The sequence below is a fragment of the Bombina bombina genome, chromosome 5 (assembly GCF_027579735.1).
Source record: "Bombina bombina isolate aBomBom1 chromosome 5, aBomBom1.pri, whole genome shotgun sequence".
NCBI classification, from domain to species: Eukaryota; Metazoa; Chordata; class Amphibia; order Anura; family Bombinatoridae; genus Bombina; species Bombina bombina.
In genome coordinates, this window is record NC_069503.1 from 835,545,214 (window position 1) to 835,560,202 (window position 14,989).

A 14,989-nucleotide genomic window follows, 5' to 3' on the forward strand; every position below is an offset into this window, starting at 1 on the left:
TTTTCTTGCGGACCTGAAAAGCTGCGCAATGAGACTGCATATGGCGCCATTCTATCCTGGGGATGATGTTAGACCATCCTATCCTGACTTGGGGAATCCATGCCTGAATCGTGCGCAGATCCGACTGAATAACCGCACTGAGCTGCTTGCACGGTAGGAGCCCCATATAATTTCCACCTGCGTGGATGATAAGTACATGGGGTTTCTCCCACCTGCGCAAGGCCCCCTGCAGCAACTCAGGCAGAGCCTGCCACGTAAGCCCCCTGCGCCCTAACCACCTAACAGTGACTCGGGAAGAGGGGAACCCCAGCTGACGCCCATCAGGTCTCGCGATCACCCGAAGCTCCGCCCAGTGGATGTACGAATGCCCCGTAATCCATACTCTCAGTGGACCGCTCCTTGGTCCTAAGAAAAGAAACAGAGGTTAACCATTGCATCTGCAAAACATAATCACTTCTAAACAGTCAAAGGCCTAACGTATAAAAGATACCTTTGCGACCTCCATCTCCCCAGAGCTCTAATATGGTCAGCCGACCATCCTAAACTAGCGGCAGTGGTGGCCGCGCCCACCCTAAAGGAATGGGGAGCAATGACCCTTGGATCAAGACCTGCCCTTGATGCTGCCCAGGCCAACACCTTCCTAAACTGGAATCTAGTCAACGGGGAACCATCCTCGTGAACTAGAAATTGTGAGAAACCCTCAGGACGCACGTCCATATAGGCTTTAACCAGTCTGACAGGGCAGCAAACAGATTCATCATGGGCCGGCAAAGCTAACCAGGCACCTCTCCCTTCTTGGTCAGTTTTGGATCTGGGAAGGAAGACCAAGATAGACGACCCATCGTCTCTGACATGAGGCAGCAAAAGGCCGCCCGTCTTTTTCTTAGAGGGCGGGACAATTTCCCCTACCCTAAGAGCCCCGTGAAAAGCCAGCCCAAAGGCGGCTGAGAAAAGGGCAGTTTCGTAGGCGGATGAACAGACCGCCGGCAAAACTCGGCACAACGTTACCAGACGCTCAATGGTAACTGGTTCCCTGAAATCCCTGACCCTGGGGGCCATACGCCCCCAGCCTCGAAGTACCTGCCTAACCAGGAAGGTCTTCGAGGCGTCAACAAGCCCATACAACTTGCAGAAAAAGGACACTGCCGCCAGGCGTGAACCCACCGCAGTCTTCAAAACACCATTACCTTTAAGTTCGGTAATCCATTCTAGTAAGCCCCACTGGTCCCCGTCACAGGAGGGACGGCACCTGAAGTCACAAAAAGCGATCCATTCCGTCCAGTATTTCACATAAGTAGCCCAGGTAGACGGAGCGAGGGAAGCCCGCACCATCGCAATCAAGGGTCCCCATCCAGCACCACCTGCCATAAGTAAGTGGGACAGGACAATCCGTTAGTGTCCGCATCGGGCACCAGTGCATAAAATGCTTCCCATTGAAAACGGGAGAGCGCATCAGCAATCCTATTCTGGACGCCCGGAACATGCCTAGCACGGAACACAATATTCAGGTGCAGACACCTCAGCACCAACAGTCTCAAATACCGCACAACCGGAGGGGAACTAGATGAAAGTCTGTTAACAGCATAAACAACGCTCATGTTATCTGTCCAGAAAACCACCTCACGGTCGCGAAGCTGATCGCCCCAAATGTCAAGAGCGACCAGTATGGGAAACAGCTCAAGAAGGCATAGGTTCCTGACCAAGCCTCTTTCTATCCACGCGGCGGGCCATGGGCCAGCGCTCCATTGCCCGGCCAAGAAAGCCCCATACCCGTGGGACCCAGCCGCATCAGTGAACAACTGGATCGCTGCGTTAGAAGGAACAACCTCCCGCCACAGACAGATCCCGTTAAAGTGGAGAAGAAATTCTTCCCAGACCTTAAGATCTTCCACCATCTCAGCAGACACCCGGAACCTCCGGGTCTGTGATCTTTCTCCGCACAGTTGCCTCTCGAGCCTGCGGAGGAATATTCTACCCATAGGAATAATCCTGCCGGCAAAGTTCAGCAAACCCAATAGGATTTGAAGGTCTTTTACGGAGCTATACAGCTCTGTTCTCATAGCGCGTACTGACTCCAACATGCGCTGAATTTTTTCTTGTGGCAGACGGCACTGCTCTGCCACCGAATCAACTTCGATGCCCAAAAAAGTAAGGCACGTGCAAGGACCCTGGGACTTGTCCTCTGCCAGAGGAACTCCCATTCTATCCATTAGAAACCTGGTGACTTTCATCAGGAAAGCACACTCAGATGATCCTGTCCGCCCAACCAGCAGAAAATCATCCAAATAGTGTGCCAGGCCGTCGAATCCGGCCACCTCCGCGATGGCCCAGTGCAAGAAGCAGCTGAAAGCCTCGAAGTAAGCACACGAAATTGAGCATCCCATGGGCAAGCATTTGTCCACGTAGTACTGCCCCTCAAAATAGCACCCCATAAGCCTAAAAGAGGAGGGGTGGATAGGCAGGAGCCTGAAGGCGGATTCTATATCCAGCTTCGCCATCAGAGCTCCGGCCCCCGCCCTGCGAACTAGCCCCAATGCTTCATCAAATGATTGGTAAAAAACTGAGCTAAGTTCAGGGGGGATGGCGTCATTCACCGAACGACCCTTCGGGAAGGACAGATGTTGGATGAGCCGGAATTTACCCGGCTCCTTTTTAGGGACTACCCCCAAGGGTGATACAACCAGCCCTGGGAGGGGGATATCCTCAAATGGGCCTGCCATACGACCCAACCCAATTTCTTTATTCAGTTTATCCCGCAAAACCCCGGGAAACTGATATGCGGATTTTAGGTTCCTGCATGACAAGGAACCCTCCATGTGCGATCCGACTGGGATAACAAATCCGGACCGCAGACCGCCACCAAGCAGCAAGGCGGCCTCCTTAAATGGGTATAGCAGCAGCCACTTCTCAATTACGGCCACCTTCAGAGGTGTGGCCGCCCTTTCCGACAGGGAAAGGTTTGGAGCCGGCTGCTGTTCTCTCCTGGGAATGACCCGCGTCCTGGGTTCTGGTACACTCAGACCCCGAGTGGCCGCCACCGCAGGTTTTGCACGCATGCCGAAATGCGCATGCCGCTCCCCTGGTACACGATTTGTCCTGGAAGCGCCAGCACACCCCAGTGGCCCGCCGTCGAGAGCGCTGCGAGGCCTTAACGCCCCCCGATGCTCCGACTACTATAGCAGGCACCGCCTGTTTTTCAGGACCCAATTGCGCCCACAAACGCGAATCAACGTCACCGAAAGTAAGAAGAGGGTTCCCAACCATCTTTCTACGGAAGTCACCGTCGTAATCCCGCCAAGCTCCATCCCTGTACTTCTCGTACACTGTTTCAATGGAATCCTGATATTTCAGGATGTTCAAAGCTTGATCGGGAAATTTAGAGATATAACAGGATGCATAAACCCTAAAGCACTTGCGCCATTCCTCATAGGAATCAGGACGTTTAAATTTTTTCGGGCCCGTGCCATCATCCGCCATTTCTTTCTGGCGATAAGCCTCCGCAGAAAGCTCAAACATGTGCACGTACCTCCCACCCTGAATGCGCCGAACCATCTTAGATTTGAGATGTTCATGGAGACTAAACGCAGGCCATGTGTCAGTGTCCCCATATACAGCTGCCCTGCGCCTGTTCCCCATAACCGGGCTAACTAAGTCTGTTGACGCAGGAGGTGTCAACATAGGAACAGTGGGCTCCATGCGGGATGAACCAGGGGGGAGGGGGAGACCCATAGCCTTCCTTTCTTCCACTAACCATTTCACCATCCTATACATTCTTTTTTGCCCTTTCGCTTCCAACCCCAGGGATCTATCACTTTCAGAACCTGAATCATCCGAAGATGAACTTAAAACACTACGTTCAAAAGTAATAGTGTGCTTACCAGCTCCCAAGAGGCGTTGCACCGGGACAGGACCAGAAGAAGTGGACGGCTGTTCCTGAGACTGTGGCTCCCTTTCCACGGCACTGGGGGTGGCCTGGAGTGGCAGTAATGCAGTTCTGGGTTCCATAATGATCTGCGGAGAAAAATGTGAAAGAGGAGTACCCAGGGAAGGGGACGAAGGCCCACTAACCACATTACCATGGGACCCTAGGGGACTGGGGCTCCTGTGATCACTGCCACACTCCTCAATACCATCATCAACCATATCAGCCATACACACATTCATCACTGCATTAGCAAACTGCACTTGTCTACTCTGTTCAGTCACAGCCTGCGTGCCCTGACATAGACTGGGCGTGATAACTGGGCCTTTCTTTGCTGAAGCCCTAGTAACAACACCTGGTGGAGCCCCGCTGAGGGCCACACCCGCGGGCGCCGCCCGCGCACCCTGTCGGGCGCTACGTTTGCTGCGTGACGCAGTACTACGGCGTCTGCTAGGCCGCAATGTATTCGCGGGCCGACACTTGCCCCCAGCCTGCGTGATTGCGGCCTGAGGCCCTGCGACTTGTTGCGCAGTAGGCATATTCCCCGTCAGGCCTGCGGCCTGCTCATTAATGCCTGTTTCCCCAATCTGGGCCCCTCCGGGCGAACGTGCCCTTGCTACTTGCCCCCCAGAAACCACTTGCCCTTCTGGCACACCATTTGCCCTGATCGGAGCACCATCGAGTGCTAACATACCCCCGGTCAGGCTTGCGGCCTGCTCATGAGATCCCTCATGCAACCTTCTACCCCTTTCAATGACCGCCAAATCAGTGTCCCCTTGCGGGCGCTGAGTAATTGAGCCTCGCTGCGCACCCCCCGCGGGCGTCGCCCCCCCCCCCGGGGTACCCCTCTCTTACCTTTGTACCCCGGCGGAGACGACGATGCTACCCGCTTGCCTCTGGATTCCGGAATGGCGTTCCCGGACGTGACGTCACCGGAAGTGACGTCACCGGAAACGGCCAAACTGGAAGAGACGGGCCCAGCCGCGGCCATGGGAACCCGCATGGCCGCCGGCGCGCGAACCGAAGCCGGAGGACTTCCCAGGGGTGCCGGCCCCCCGCCGGAAAGCACCGCTGCCAAGGATTGGAGCAGCGCCACCGCCGTGGAGACCGCCTCACCGGTAAGAGTGACCGGTTCAGGTAAGGCCTCCCCCCCGCTACAACTCGGACCGGGAATAGAGCCCTGCTCACTTGCCACAACCCCCTCTGCCACCTGGGGACCCACTTCTACCACTGGAGGGGGAATTAAAGGAGGGGTGGGAGAGGGGGGGACAACCATAACCTCAGGGTACAGGCTAGACCCCGGGGGACGACTCACCGGGAGAGGGGGGGTAGGCTGCACCACATCTTCTCCTGATTCAAACTCCTCGATCATCAGCTCATCCAATTCCGACATCTTCTTCCACAGGAATCCTGACAGATGATCCTGACGCTGTGAAGATGAGCTGGAAAAGAGGGTTTGGGCCTTGGGAGCTGACTACTTAAAGGTAAGCTAAACCCCACCCTCACTAATGCAACATTGTTGCAACTTCACAGCAGCACACTCCTAAGGGCCTTAATTATTATGGTCGTTCTGGGCTATGCTGCCCTCCACTGTCTTATGTATAAACCCCCTGTGTACAGCGTACAGTTACACATGTATAAACCCCCTGTGTACAGCGTACAGTTACACATGTATAAAACCCCTGTGTACAGCATACAGTTACACATGTATAAAACCCCTGTGTACAGCATACAGTTACATATGTATAAAACCCCTGTGTACAGCGTACAGTTACACATGTATAAACCCCTGTGTACAGCAAACAGTTACACATGTATAAAACCCCTGTGTACAGCATACAGTTACACATGTATAAAACCCCTGTGTACAGCATACAGTTACACATGTATAAACCCCCTGTGTACAGCATACAGTTACACATGTATAAAACTCCTGTGTACAGCGTACAGTTACACATGTATAAAACCTCTGTGTACAGCATACAGTTACACATGTATAAAACCCCTGTGTAAAGCGTACAGTTGCAATTGTATAAAACCTTTGTGTACAGCGTACAGTTACATATGTATAAAGCCCCTATCTGAAGCGTACAGTTGCACATGTATAAAACCTTTGTGTAAGGGTAGAGTTACATTAAACAGTTACAAATGTATAAATATATAATGAAATTTATAAACATATGATTTGAAACAATGTATCGATGTGTGTGAGCAGAGCTCATAACAAAGTACTGACTGGGAAAGGTATGTGGGGATTTAACACCCCAAAATATGTCTCCTCTTTTTGTTCCTGGAGCCATAAACATTGCAGTATATTGGCAGTCCTTATTTGAATCCCCATACCAATTTATAATGCTGTATGTCCAAGAAAATAATTTAGAATTATAAACTCAGATTTTACCAAAAAATGATTAAATAGAAATTCAGTGTTCTGCAAATTAGAAATGGTGTCATAAGAAATAGCAGCAGCTGTAAAAACGTGTCTTGCTGGATTTTCTGTTGTGTATCCGTGAGCAACTATGTTAATCCACCTTAAGTGAACAAAGAGGATAGGGGCGGTAACAGAGGGGGGACAGGATCTGAATGCTGGTTCATGAGAGATACTGAAATCTGTACAATACTATACAAGCAGCCATGTTGCAGGACATCCTTTAGTTACATCCCATCAGCCCCTCCTTTCCTTCCCATTGAGCTGGGGACAAACCATGCACAGGAGGAGGATCAACACTCCTAACTCACTACAGCAACACCCAGTAAGTTTGCACCTTGCCACTGCTTGCTCTGGCTAGTGGCATTCATCCTGCCTGCAAGTGATTTATCTGGTGTCACGTTTGCTTCTCTCCGCCCCTGGGTCTGTGAGCATCTGTTCTGTGAGGGTTGGAGACAGCAGACCACAGGACTGGACCCCTGGATGTGTCAGCCTCTGATTCCTGCACGAGGAGGGAAGAGATCAAAGTGCACTGTGCTGGTGCTATAAGATCAACATGGAGTGAATGCTGCAGCACCTACAACTCTCACAACCCCAATGGCTGCTGGATTTCTCTTAGTTTGAGAGAGCAAGAAGGAAGGGGGATCTAGGTTCCCCTGGTCAGTGTCCTCTCTAAATCTTTGTGTCTCAGGAATAAGTAACTTATGCAAGGAACTTGGCACAGACACAGGTGAGTCCGGCTTGTCAGGAAGCCACCTTTGCAGTACATGTGTATCTAACAACAGCATGTTGCTTTGCTTCAAGCAGCGTCTGCATTATTCAGCTGCTGGGCTCGGGAAATCCCGAGACTAGGCCATGCAGCCCACCCCTTTCCTATTCTTCCTTCCTGATCCAATCCTGCAGGAAAACAGCAGCACTACCCTAGGCCACATGAGCGTGTGGTTTGATCCACGGAAGCATTGTTGGATTTGGAATAAGAATAGAACTAGAAATGATTCTTATAACTCCAGGGCAACTTTTTGTGCTGTGATTTAACTTTCAGATCCTGTTGCCTTTTCTCATGTTTTGTTATTACTGGGCTGAAAACACAATTAATTGAAAGATCAGGTTGTTCATGCATTGCAGTGCTTGGTTTGTTTGTATTTTGTTACAGGTGCTGGGTTTTCTTTATGCTAATTTCTGTTGTCCAGATTTTTGGTTTTAATTAGATGAGCGTTTTTATCAGGTTTAGAGAGAAAAACTACTGACTATAAAGTTTTTAATGTACAGTTGATTTTCTAAACAAACACATTTTTCATAGTATTATACATACAATACAAACTTTAAGTTGCTTAATAATTGTCTCTAAAGATGAATGTAATATATATATACACACACTTGTTTGTACTCTTCTGACCCTATTTTACATGAATAGTCAGAGGAGAAAATAGGAATTCATTCATAAATAATATCCCCCTCCCCTTCTGTGCAAGTGGGTAGAGGGCTCTGTCTTTTCTGATGATAGCTGAGAGCAACTGTTTAAGACTCAGAGGCCTCTTTCTTTACAGGGTTTAGAAAACAAATGTGTATAGTAAGTATATGTGTTATTATATCCATTAGTAATCTCAGGACATTGTGTTTTATTGAAATCTATAGCACCAATAGTTCTGCCCCTCCCCCACACTTAGTGCCACCAGAGGAAGTTATTTTCATGCACCTGTAATCCTCCTAGTTTCACTGTTTTTGAAATTGGGTTATCTGTTCCTTATTGGGCTTCTGATTCATTAGCTTTTAATAATCTATAACTTCAATCCAAAGCTAAAGTAAATAGCTGAGCCTTTTGACAAGTACAATTTGTGGTGGAGTCATTGCCTGGTAAACATTTAAAGGGACAGTAAAGTCAAAACCAAACTTTCATAATTAAGAGAGAGCATGTGATTTTAAAAAAAACTTTCCAATTTACTTCTATAATGTAGTTTATCTTGGTATCTTTGCGGAAAAGCTTACCCAAGTCAGATCAGGAGCAGCAATGCACTATTGGTAGCTAAACATATATGCCTTTTGTCATTGGCTCGCCCAATGTGCTCAGTTAGTTCCCCTTAGTGCAAAGAGTACCAAGAGAATGAAGCAGATTTGATAATAGTAGATTGTAGTTATTTAAAGGAACATGAAACCCAAAACGTTTTTCATGTATCCCAGCATAGATTTTTAAACAACTTAACAATTTTTTACTTCTATTACCAATTTTGCTTCCTTCACTCTCTTAGTATCCTTTTTCATTCAGTTTCATGTTCCCATTTAGGAAGCTTCTATGGCTTCCGTACAGCCAAACGGCTAGGAAATTCCATGCCGTCCTAACGGCGCTAAAGCCCAGCGGGAAGGGGTTAATTTATTACAAAACTACAGAAAAGTTGTGTAATTACAGTTTGTTTCATGTCCCTTTTAAAGGGGATGAGTGCAGGATGTAATAACGCTGCTAGAAGATTAGAAGCTGATTAAATATTTGCAAACCGTTTTGGGGTCTTGGATAGAAAATGTTTCTAATGTTCTTATTTTAGTAAATATTAGCAATGTTGTCAGACACAACAAAATACCTGAAATGTCTGTTTTCCCTTCTTTACTGTTGTGAATTTCCAAGTCATTCCTGTACTGACTAGACACAATAGTTTAAAGGGACATAAAAGCCAATGTGTTTTTGTATGCACAATTGCAGAGAAATCGGCATACAAAAGAGCTATCCTTTTGTTAGCAAACTTTATAGAGCTTTGTGATATTTTTAAAGGACCAGAAAATACAGCAGATTTGCATAATCAACAAATGCATGACAAAAAGACAATGCAATAGCACTTAGTCTGAACTTCAAATGATCAGTAGAGGGTTTTTTCTGACAACTTTCAAAGTTATGTCTATTCCCACTGCCCCTGAATCATGTGACCGCCATCAGCCAATCACAAATGCATACACGTATATTCTGTGAATTTTTGCACATGCTCAGTAGGAGTTGGTGACTCAAAAAGTGTAAATATAAAAAGACTGTGCACATTTTTGTTAATGGAAGAAAATTATTTAAAATTGAGTGTCCCTTTTTTTTAAAAGCAGCCAGCAATAGACCCCTACAAAAGCCTGGTGGGATTAATGTTCCTGGTCGCTTTGTTCTATTAGAGTTATATTCCTAGGGTAAAACTAGAGACTAAAACGTTTAGTGGGACATTTAACTTTGTGTTTAATGTCTTTTTAAAGGGGCAGTAAATACTTTGAAATTGTAATATAAAACATATACATAGCAAGACAACTTTGCAATATACATTATTCATTTTGCCCCCCCCCCCCCCCCCCCTGTAATTAGAAAAGGGTAGTAAACACTTTACAATTACTAGACATTTCTGTTGTCTTGCTTTTGAATAACAAGTCGTGCAAGTCTAAACATTTTGAAAACAAATGAACATCTTGTTTGCTGGAATTGCTGTACTAACCTTATTAGCCTTATTTAGAGGGACCAATCTGGGCTTGAGTCTGCAACTAACAAGGCTACCCATATCATATTGTTAGTAAAAAGTACATTGTTTTGCATTTCTAACTTTTTAATAGGGAACTTTGTGTAGCAGTGTTAGCCTTGAGAAGTGTACTTTTATCAGTTCTCAGTTTTCAGAGCTAAATTATATAAACAAGAGACAAAATAAGCAATAAGAGTATATTTCAAAGTTGTTTTACTAATATATAACTAATAATTTTATATTAAAGAAAGTGACACTAATGTCAAAATTAGAGCATGCAGTTATAAACTACTTTCCAATTTACTTACATTATCAGTTTGTTCTCAGTCTATTTATATGCACACTTTCTGCATCACCAGTTCACAGTGCATACATATGTGAGTCTGTAATTGGCTGATTGCTATCACATGATACACAGGGTAGGGAAGTATAAGAAAATTTTGAAATTTCTCAGAAAAAAAATCTACTGATAATTTGAAATTCAGAGTAAGTGTTATTGCATTCGTGTATTATGCCATTCTAATGTAGTTAATGGTCCTTTAAGTCTGAAAATGGTGTATTTCCCACTGCTGAAAACTGAAAGAGCACATGTCGGGATTCACAAGCCTTGCCACATAGAACTCTCCATAGTTTACAATGTATCTTTTCTTCTTTGATGCGTAACACAATGACAGAGGTAAGCCCTGTCGTCTCCAGACTCAAGTCCAGATTGTCTCCTCCAGATATGGAAAGTGGTGGGTAGAGTCTGACCATTGAAAAACAATTGCAGTAAACAAGATGTTCTGTTCTAATATACGTCAGACTCTGGAAGACTGCAAAGAAATATTGTAATTATAAGGTAAAAAACACAAAGTAGCAGCGATACCACAATAAAAGGAGATAAAGAACACTAAAGTTGTTAAAGCTGCTAGTCTTCTTAGAAAGAAAGGGAATAAATAGCAATAGAAACAGACTGCGCTGACACAATATTGATAAAAAAAATTAGAATATATATAAAAAAAATGCAGTGTAATAAAATAAGAAAAAAACCCAAGGATACTTTATTAAAATTGAAAATCCAATTTTACACCAATTTTCATATAACTGCATATAATAGACACTACTATAAAGAAGAATATGCACAGATACTGATATAAAAATCCAGCATAAAACCTTTTAAAAACTTACTTAGAAGGTCCCAGTTTAGCACTGTTGATGAGGTTTGGTTGGGACACCCACTGAAATTGGCGGAATTAAATTAGATTTATTGACATTGTAATGAATAAAGAGTGAAAGATAAAGATATACATACCAGCCTTGAAAGATGGTAACATTTCTGTCTACTACCCCCCTATTTTCATAAAAGACTATTGCATGGTATATTTGTGTGGATACTAATTCTATCGCTACCTGGGAAATTATGATCTACTGGGAGTTCTGGGTTATAAAGAAGGGGGTGGGGTTTAACAGAGATGTAATCAATTATATCCTTCCTTTCTTAGCGGTCAAGGTATCCCATGTGTGATATATTTCTTGTACCAATTGTGGGAGTGTTGGACTTAATTGTCTATGTGACTCATGTATCCAACATGAACTTCCTAGTTGGTTACAGTTAGTCAGAGTGCTTCAACCCTACGAATTCTGTGCTATCAGCATTAGAGCATGTCATTTTAAACAAATTTCCATCTGAATCATGTTAGTTTGATTTTTACTTTACTGTTCCTTTAAACACATTTAGAGTATTTTTTTTCTCAATTTAAAAGGAGAGTTTACTCATTTTTCCCAATGATCCATTTTACCTGCTGGAGTGTATTAAAGGGCCGCTGAACCCAATTTTTTTCTTTCATGATTCAGATCATAGAGCATAACATTTTAAGCAACTTTCTAATTTACTCCTATTAATTGTTCTTTGTTCTCTTGCTATCTTTATTTTAAAAGCAGTAATGTTAATCTTAGCAGCCAGCCCATTTTAGGTTCAGCACCATGGATAGCGCTTGCTTATTGGAGGCTTACATTTACCCACCAATAAGCAAGCATAACCCAGGTTCTCAACCAAAAATGGTCCAGCTCCTATGCATCAGGTTCCAGCTTTTTAAATAAAGATAGCAAGAGAATGAAGGAAAATTGATAAGAGTAAATTAGAAAGTTGCTTAAAATTGCTTCCTCTATCTGAATCATGAAAAAATGAGTTTAGTGTCCCTTTAAATAGTTTACAAATAGCTAATTTAACCTTATTTTGGTATTTTAAATAGCTGATTTAGCCTGTGGTATCGCCACCTATAATGAAAGTTTCTATACTTAAGTATAGGCTATTGACAGGCTGTGTAAACACAGCCTGCAGAAACAAATTACACTCTGTGGGGTGTAGAAGGAATCAGTAATAACATGTTAATTTCCCATTGTTTTTTCTAAGGGCCTGATATTCAAATCGTTGCTGATCAGGCGAGATATTTTACGAAATTACGAATTTTAACTTTTGATATGTAATGTTATTTATGTGAAACAGAGACGAGACTTCTTCATTACAATACAAGGTCAAAAAGCAATCCCAAGAATTGTATGTGTGATTTCTCTCTATGCTGGTAAGCTTTTGAATCGGGGTGGATTTAATTTAAATCACAATTTAAATCACTGGTCAGTAAAACCATAAGATTTAAATCATAGTTTTCATTTTTAGAATAATAGTTTTTCAGATTATTTTTCCGGTTATATCAGACGATTACTGATTTGGTTATATATCATTAAATATGCGTAGATAGATCATTCAAATGTATGGAATTATTGGGAGGTAAACTATCTCCATTTTTAATATTAAACATTTATATTTGATTATCTTTTTAACTGTACTTTATGGGAAGGAGAAAAATCATTACCTTTTTAATACCTAATTTGATTTAAATATTAAAAATAACAATTTAAATAGTTTTATTTAACTAAAAAAAAATAACCATTACCTTAATATCAATTTTAAATGGTTTTATTTAACTAAAACAAAATATTTCATTTGTAATGCTCAGACTCCTCACACTTAGGTCCTTGTGCAGATCTATTCCACTTCAAACAATCTATTCAGTGAGCTTCTTGAAACTTAGTATGGGTTGATTCTGTATACATAGATGTGCAGGGGAGCAATAGCATTACAGAGACAGTAAATTCAAAATTAAACTTTCATGAATTAGAAAGAACATGTAATTTTTAACAATTTCAAATTAGCTTCTTATCTAATTTGCTTTGTTCTCTTGGTATCCATTGCTGAAAAGCATATATAGGTAGGCTCAATAGCAATGCACTGTTGTGAAGTAGCTGCCTGTCACTGTCTCACCCAATGTTTTCAGCTAGGCCCCAGTATTGCATTGCTCTCCTTCAACAAAGGATACAAATGGAATGAAGCTAATTTGATAATGGAAGTAAATCTGAAAATTGTATGCTCTATCTGAAACCCAAAAGTTATTTCATAATTATGTCCCTTTAAAGGGACATTATAGACTAAATAAATGCTAGATAGAATGATGCATTCAAATAAAAGATTAGCCTAAGAATATAGGATAGAAAGAACAAGAGGGGCGCCTCGTGCATATAAGTATGCTATGTGATTATAAAATGGTGGTAAGCCAAATGGGTACTCCACAATCGACTTGAGTACACTTATGTACTGGTAGGTGCAGGCTGGAAACTAGTCTAAGAATAGCATGTAGATGTATTTTTTAAAGTTTCATTAGCTGTTTAAATATTGACAAAATAAGTGTAAAGTTTTAGTGTCTATAAAACAATGGAAACTGCCATGTTGTTGAAAGGGGTTACCTTCTCTGCTGTGGCCAATTAGGGACAGTTATAAACAGGTCACTAGCGTGTGCAGCCAATGGCTGTGTGGAATAATAACAGTGTTCTGCACTTCCATTTAACAGGAACTGAAAAGCTCACTATTATTATTATTATTATTATTATTCTTTATTTATGAAGCTCCAACATATTCTGCAGCGCTGTCCATGGATACAATTCATTAAAATAAAACAATACAAGACTTGTAAGAGACAGGACAAAATTTACAAACACATACAGGTGGGATTGAGGGCCCTATTCCCGTGGGAACTTACAATCTAAAAGAGTAGGAGGTTGAGAAACAGGAGGTGAGAACTGCAAGATTGAGAAAGATGTTAATACAGAGTTAGATGAGGAAAATGTTAGGTAAGTGAAATTAATTTTTTATTGAGTTGGGTGGTAGGCTTCCCTGAACAGAAAAGTCTTCAGGGAACATTTAAAGGAAGAAAGATTAGGGCAAAGCCTGACAGCACGAGGGAGAGTGTTCCAGAGGGTAGGTGCTGCACGACAGAAGTCCTGCAGTCTAGCATGGGAAGAGGTGATAGTTGCGGATGCAAGGAGCAGGTCATTGTTGGATCTTAGTGGACGGGCTGGAGTATACTTGTGTATTAGAGAGGATAGGTAGAGGGGAGTGGCGTTGGTGAGAGCTTTGTATGTAAGGGTGAGAATTTTGAATTTAATTCTGCTGTGAATGGGGAGCCAATGAAGGGACTCAAAGAGAGGTGCAGCAGATACAGATCGACGGGAAAGGTGGATCAGCCTGGCACAGGCATTTAGGATGGATTGAAGGGGGAGAGGCGTGAAAGAGGAAGGCCAGCAAGTAGGTTATTGCAAGTCGGGAGATAATAAGGGAGTGGATTATTTGCTTTGTGGTGTCAGCGCTCAGAAAAGGGCGAAATTTGGAAATATTGCGTAGATGGTTGTGGCAGGATGTAGAAAGCGATATCGGGGACGAAGGATATTTTTGAGTCAAGTGTGACTCAGAGGCAGCGGACTTGGGGAAATGGTGATGCCACAATTAGAGTTGCAACAACTAATCAATATAATCGTTTATGAAAATAGTTGTCAACTCATTATTGATTAGTTGGTCTGCGATTAGTTGGTTTGCACAAGGCACCAGCTGCTTCATTCTGATGAACTCCTGCACATGGTATTGTGTTTTATGGTTATGTCCTTAGCCTAAAGGACGTCTACCGACATTCACTTTTTCAGGACAGTATAAGTTTCTTTTTAAGTTAACAACTACTCCTGGTTTATGTGCAACCCAGAAATAATAGGATTGTTTATGTTAAATCAGGTGATTTGGGACTATGCTTTGCATAATATAGTGCTAAGCTTATTATTTACACCTAGCCCTAGGTTGCTGGG

The 14,989-nt window shown here is 43.4% G+C and overlaps 1 protein-coding gene across 1 annotated transcript in view; it reads left to right on the plus strand.

The window, feature by feature from the left end:
* The first annotated feature begins 6,842 nt into the window (after positions 1-6,842).
* Positions 6,843-14,989, plus strand: part of LOC128660877 (tyrosine-protein kinase Yes) — a 259,946-nt gene continuing 251,799 nt past the window's right edge. Inside the window, exon 1 of the mRNA XM_053714959.1 lies at positions 6,843-7,080. The gene's annotated coding sequence lies outside the window, so the exon portion shown is untranslated. The remainder of the gene's footprint in view (positions 7,081-14,989) is intronic.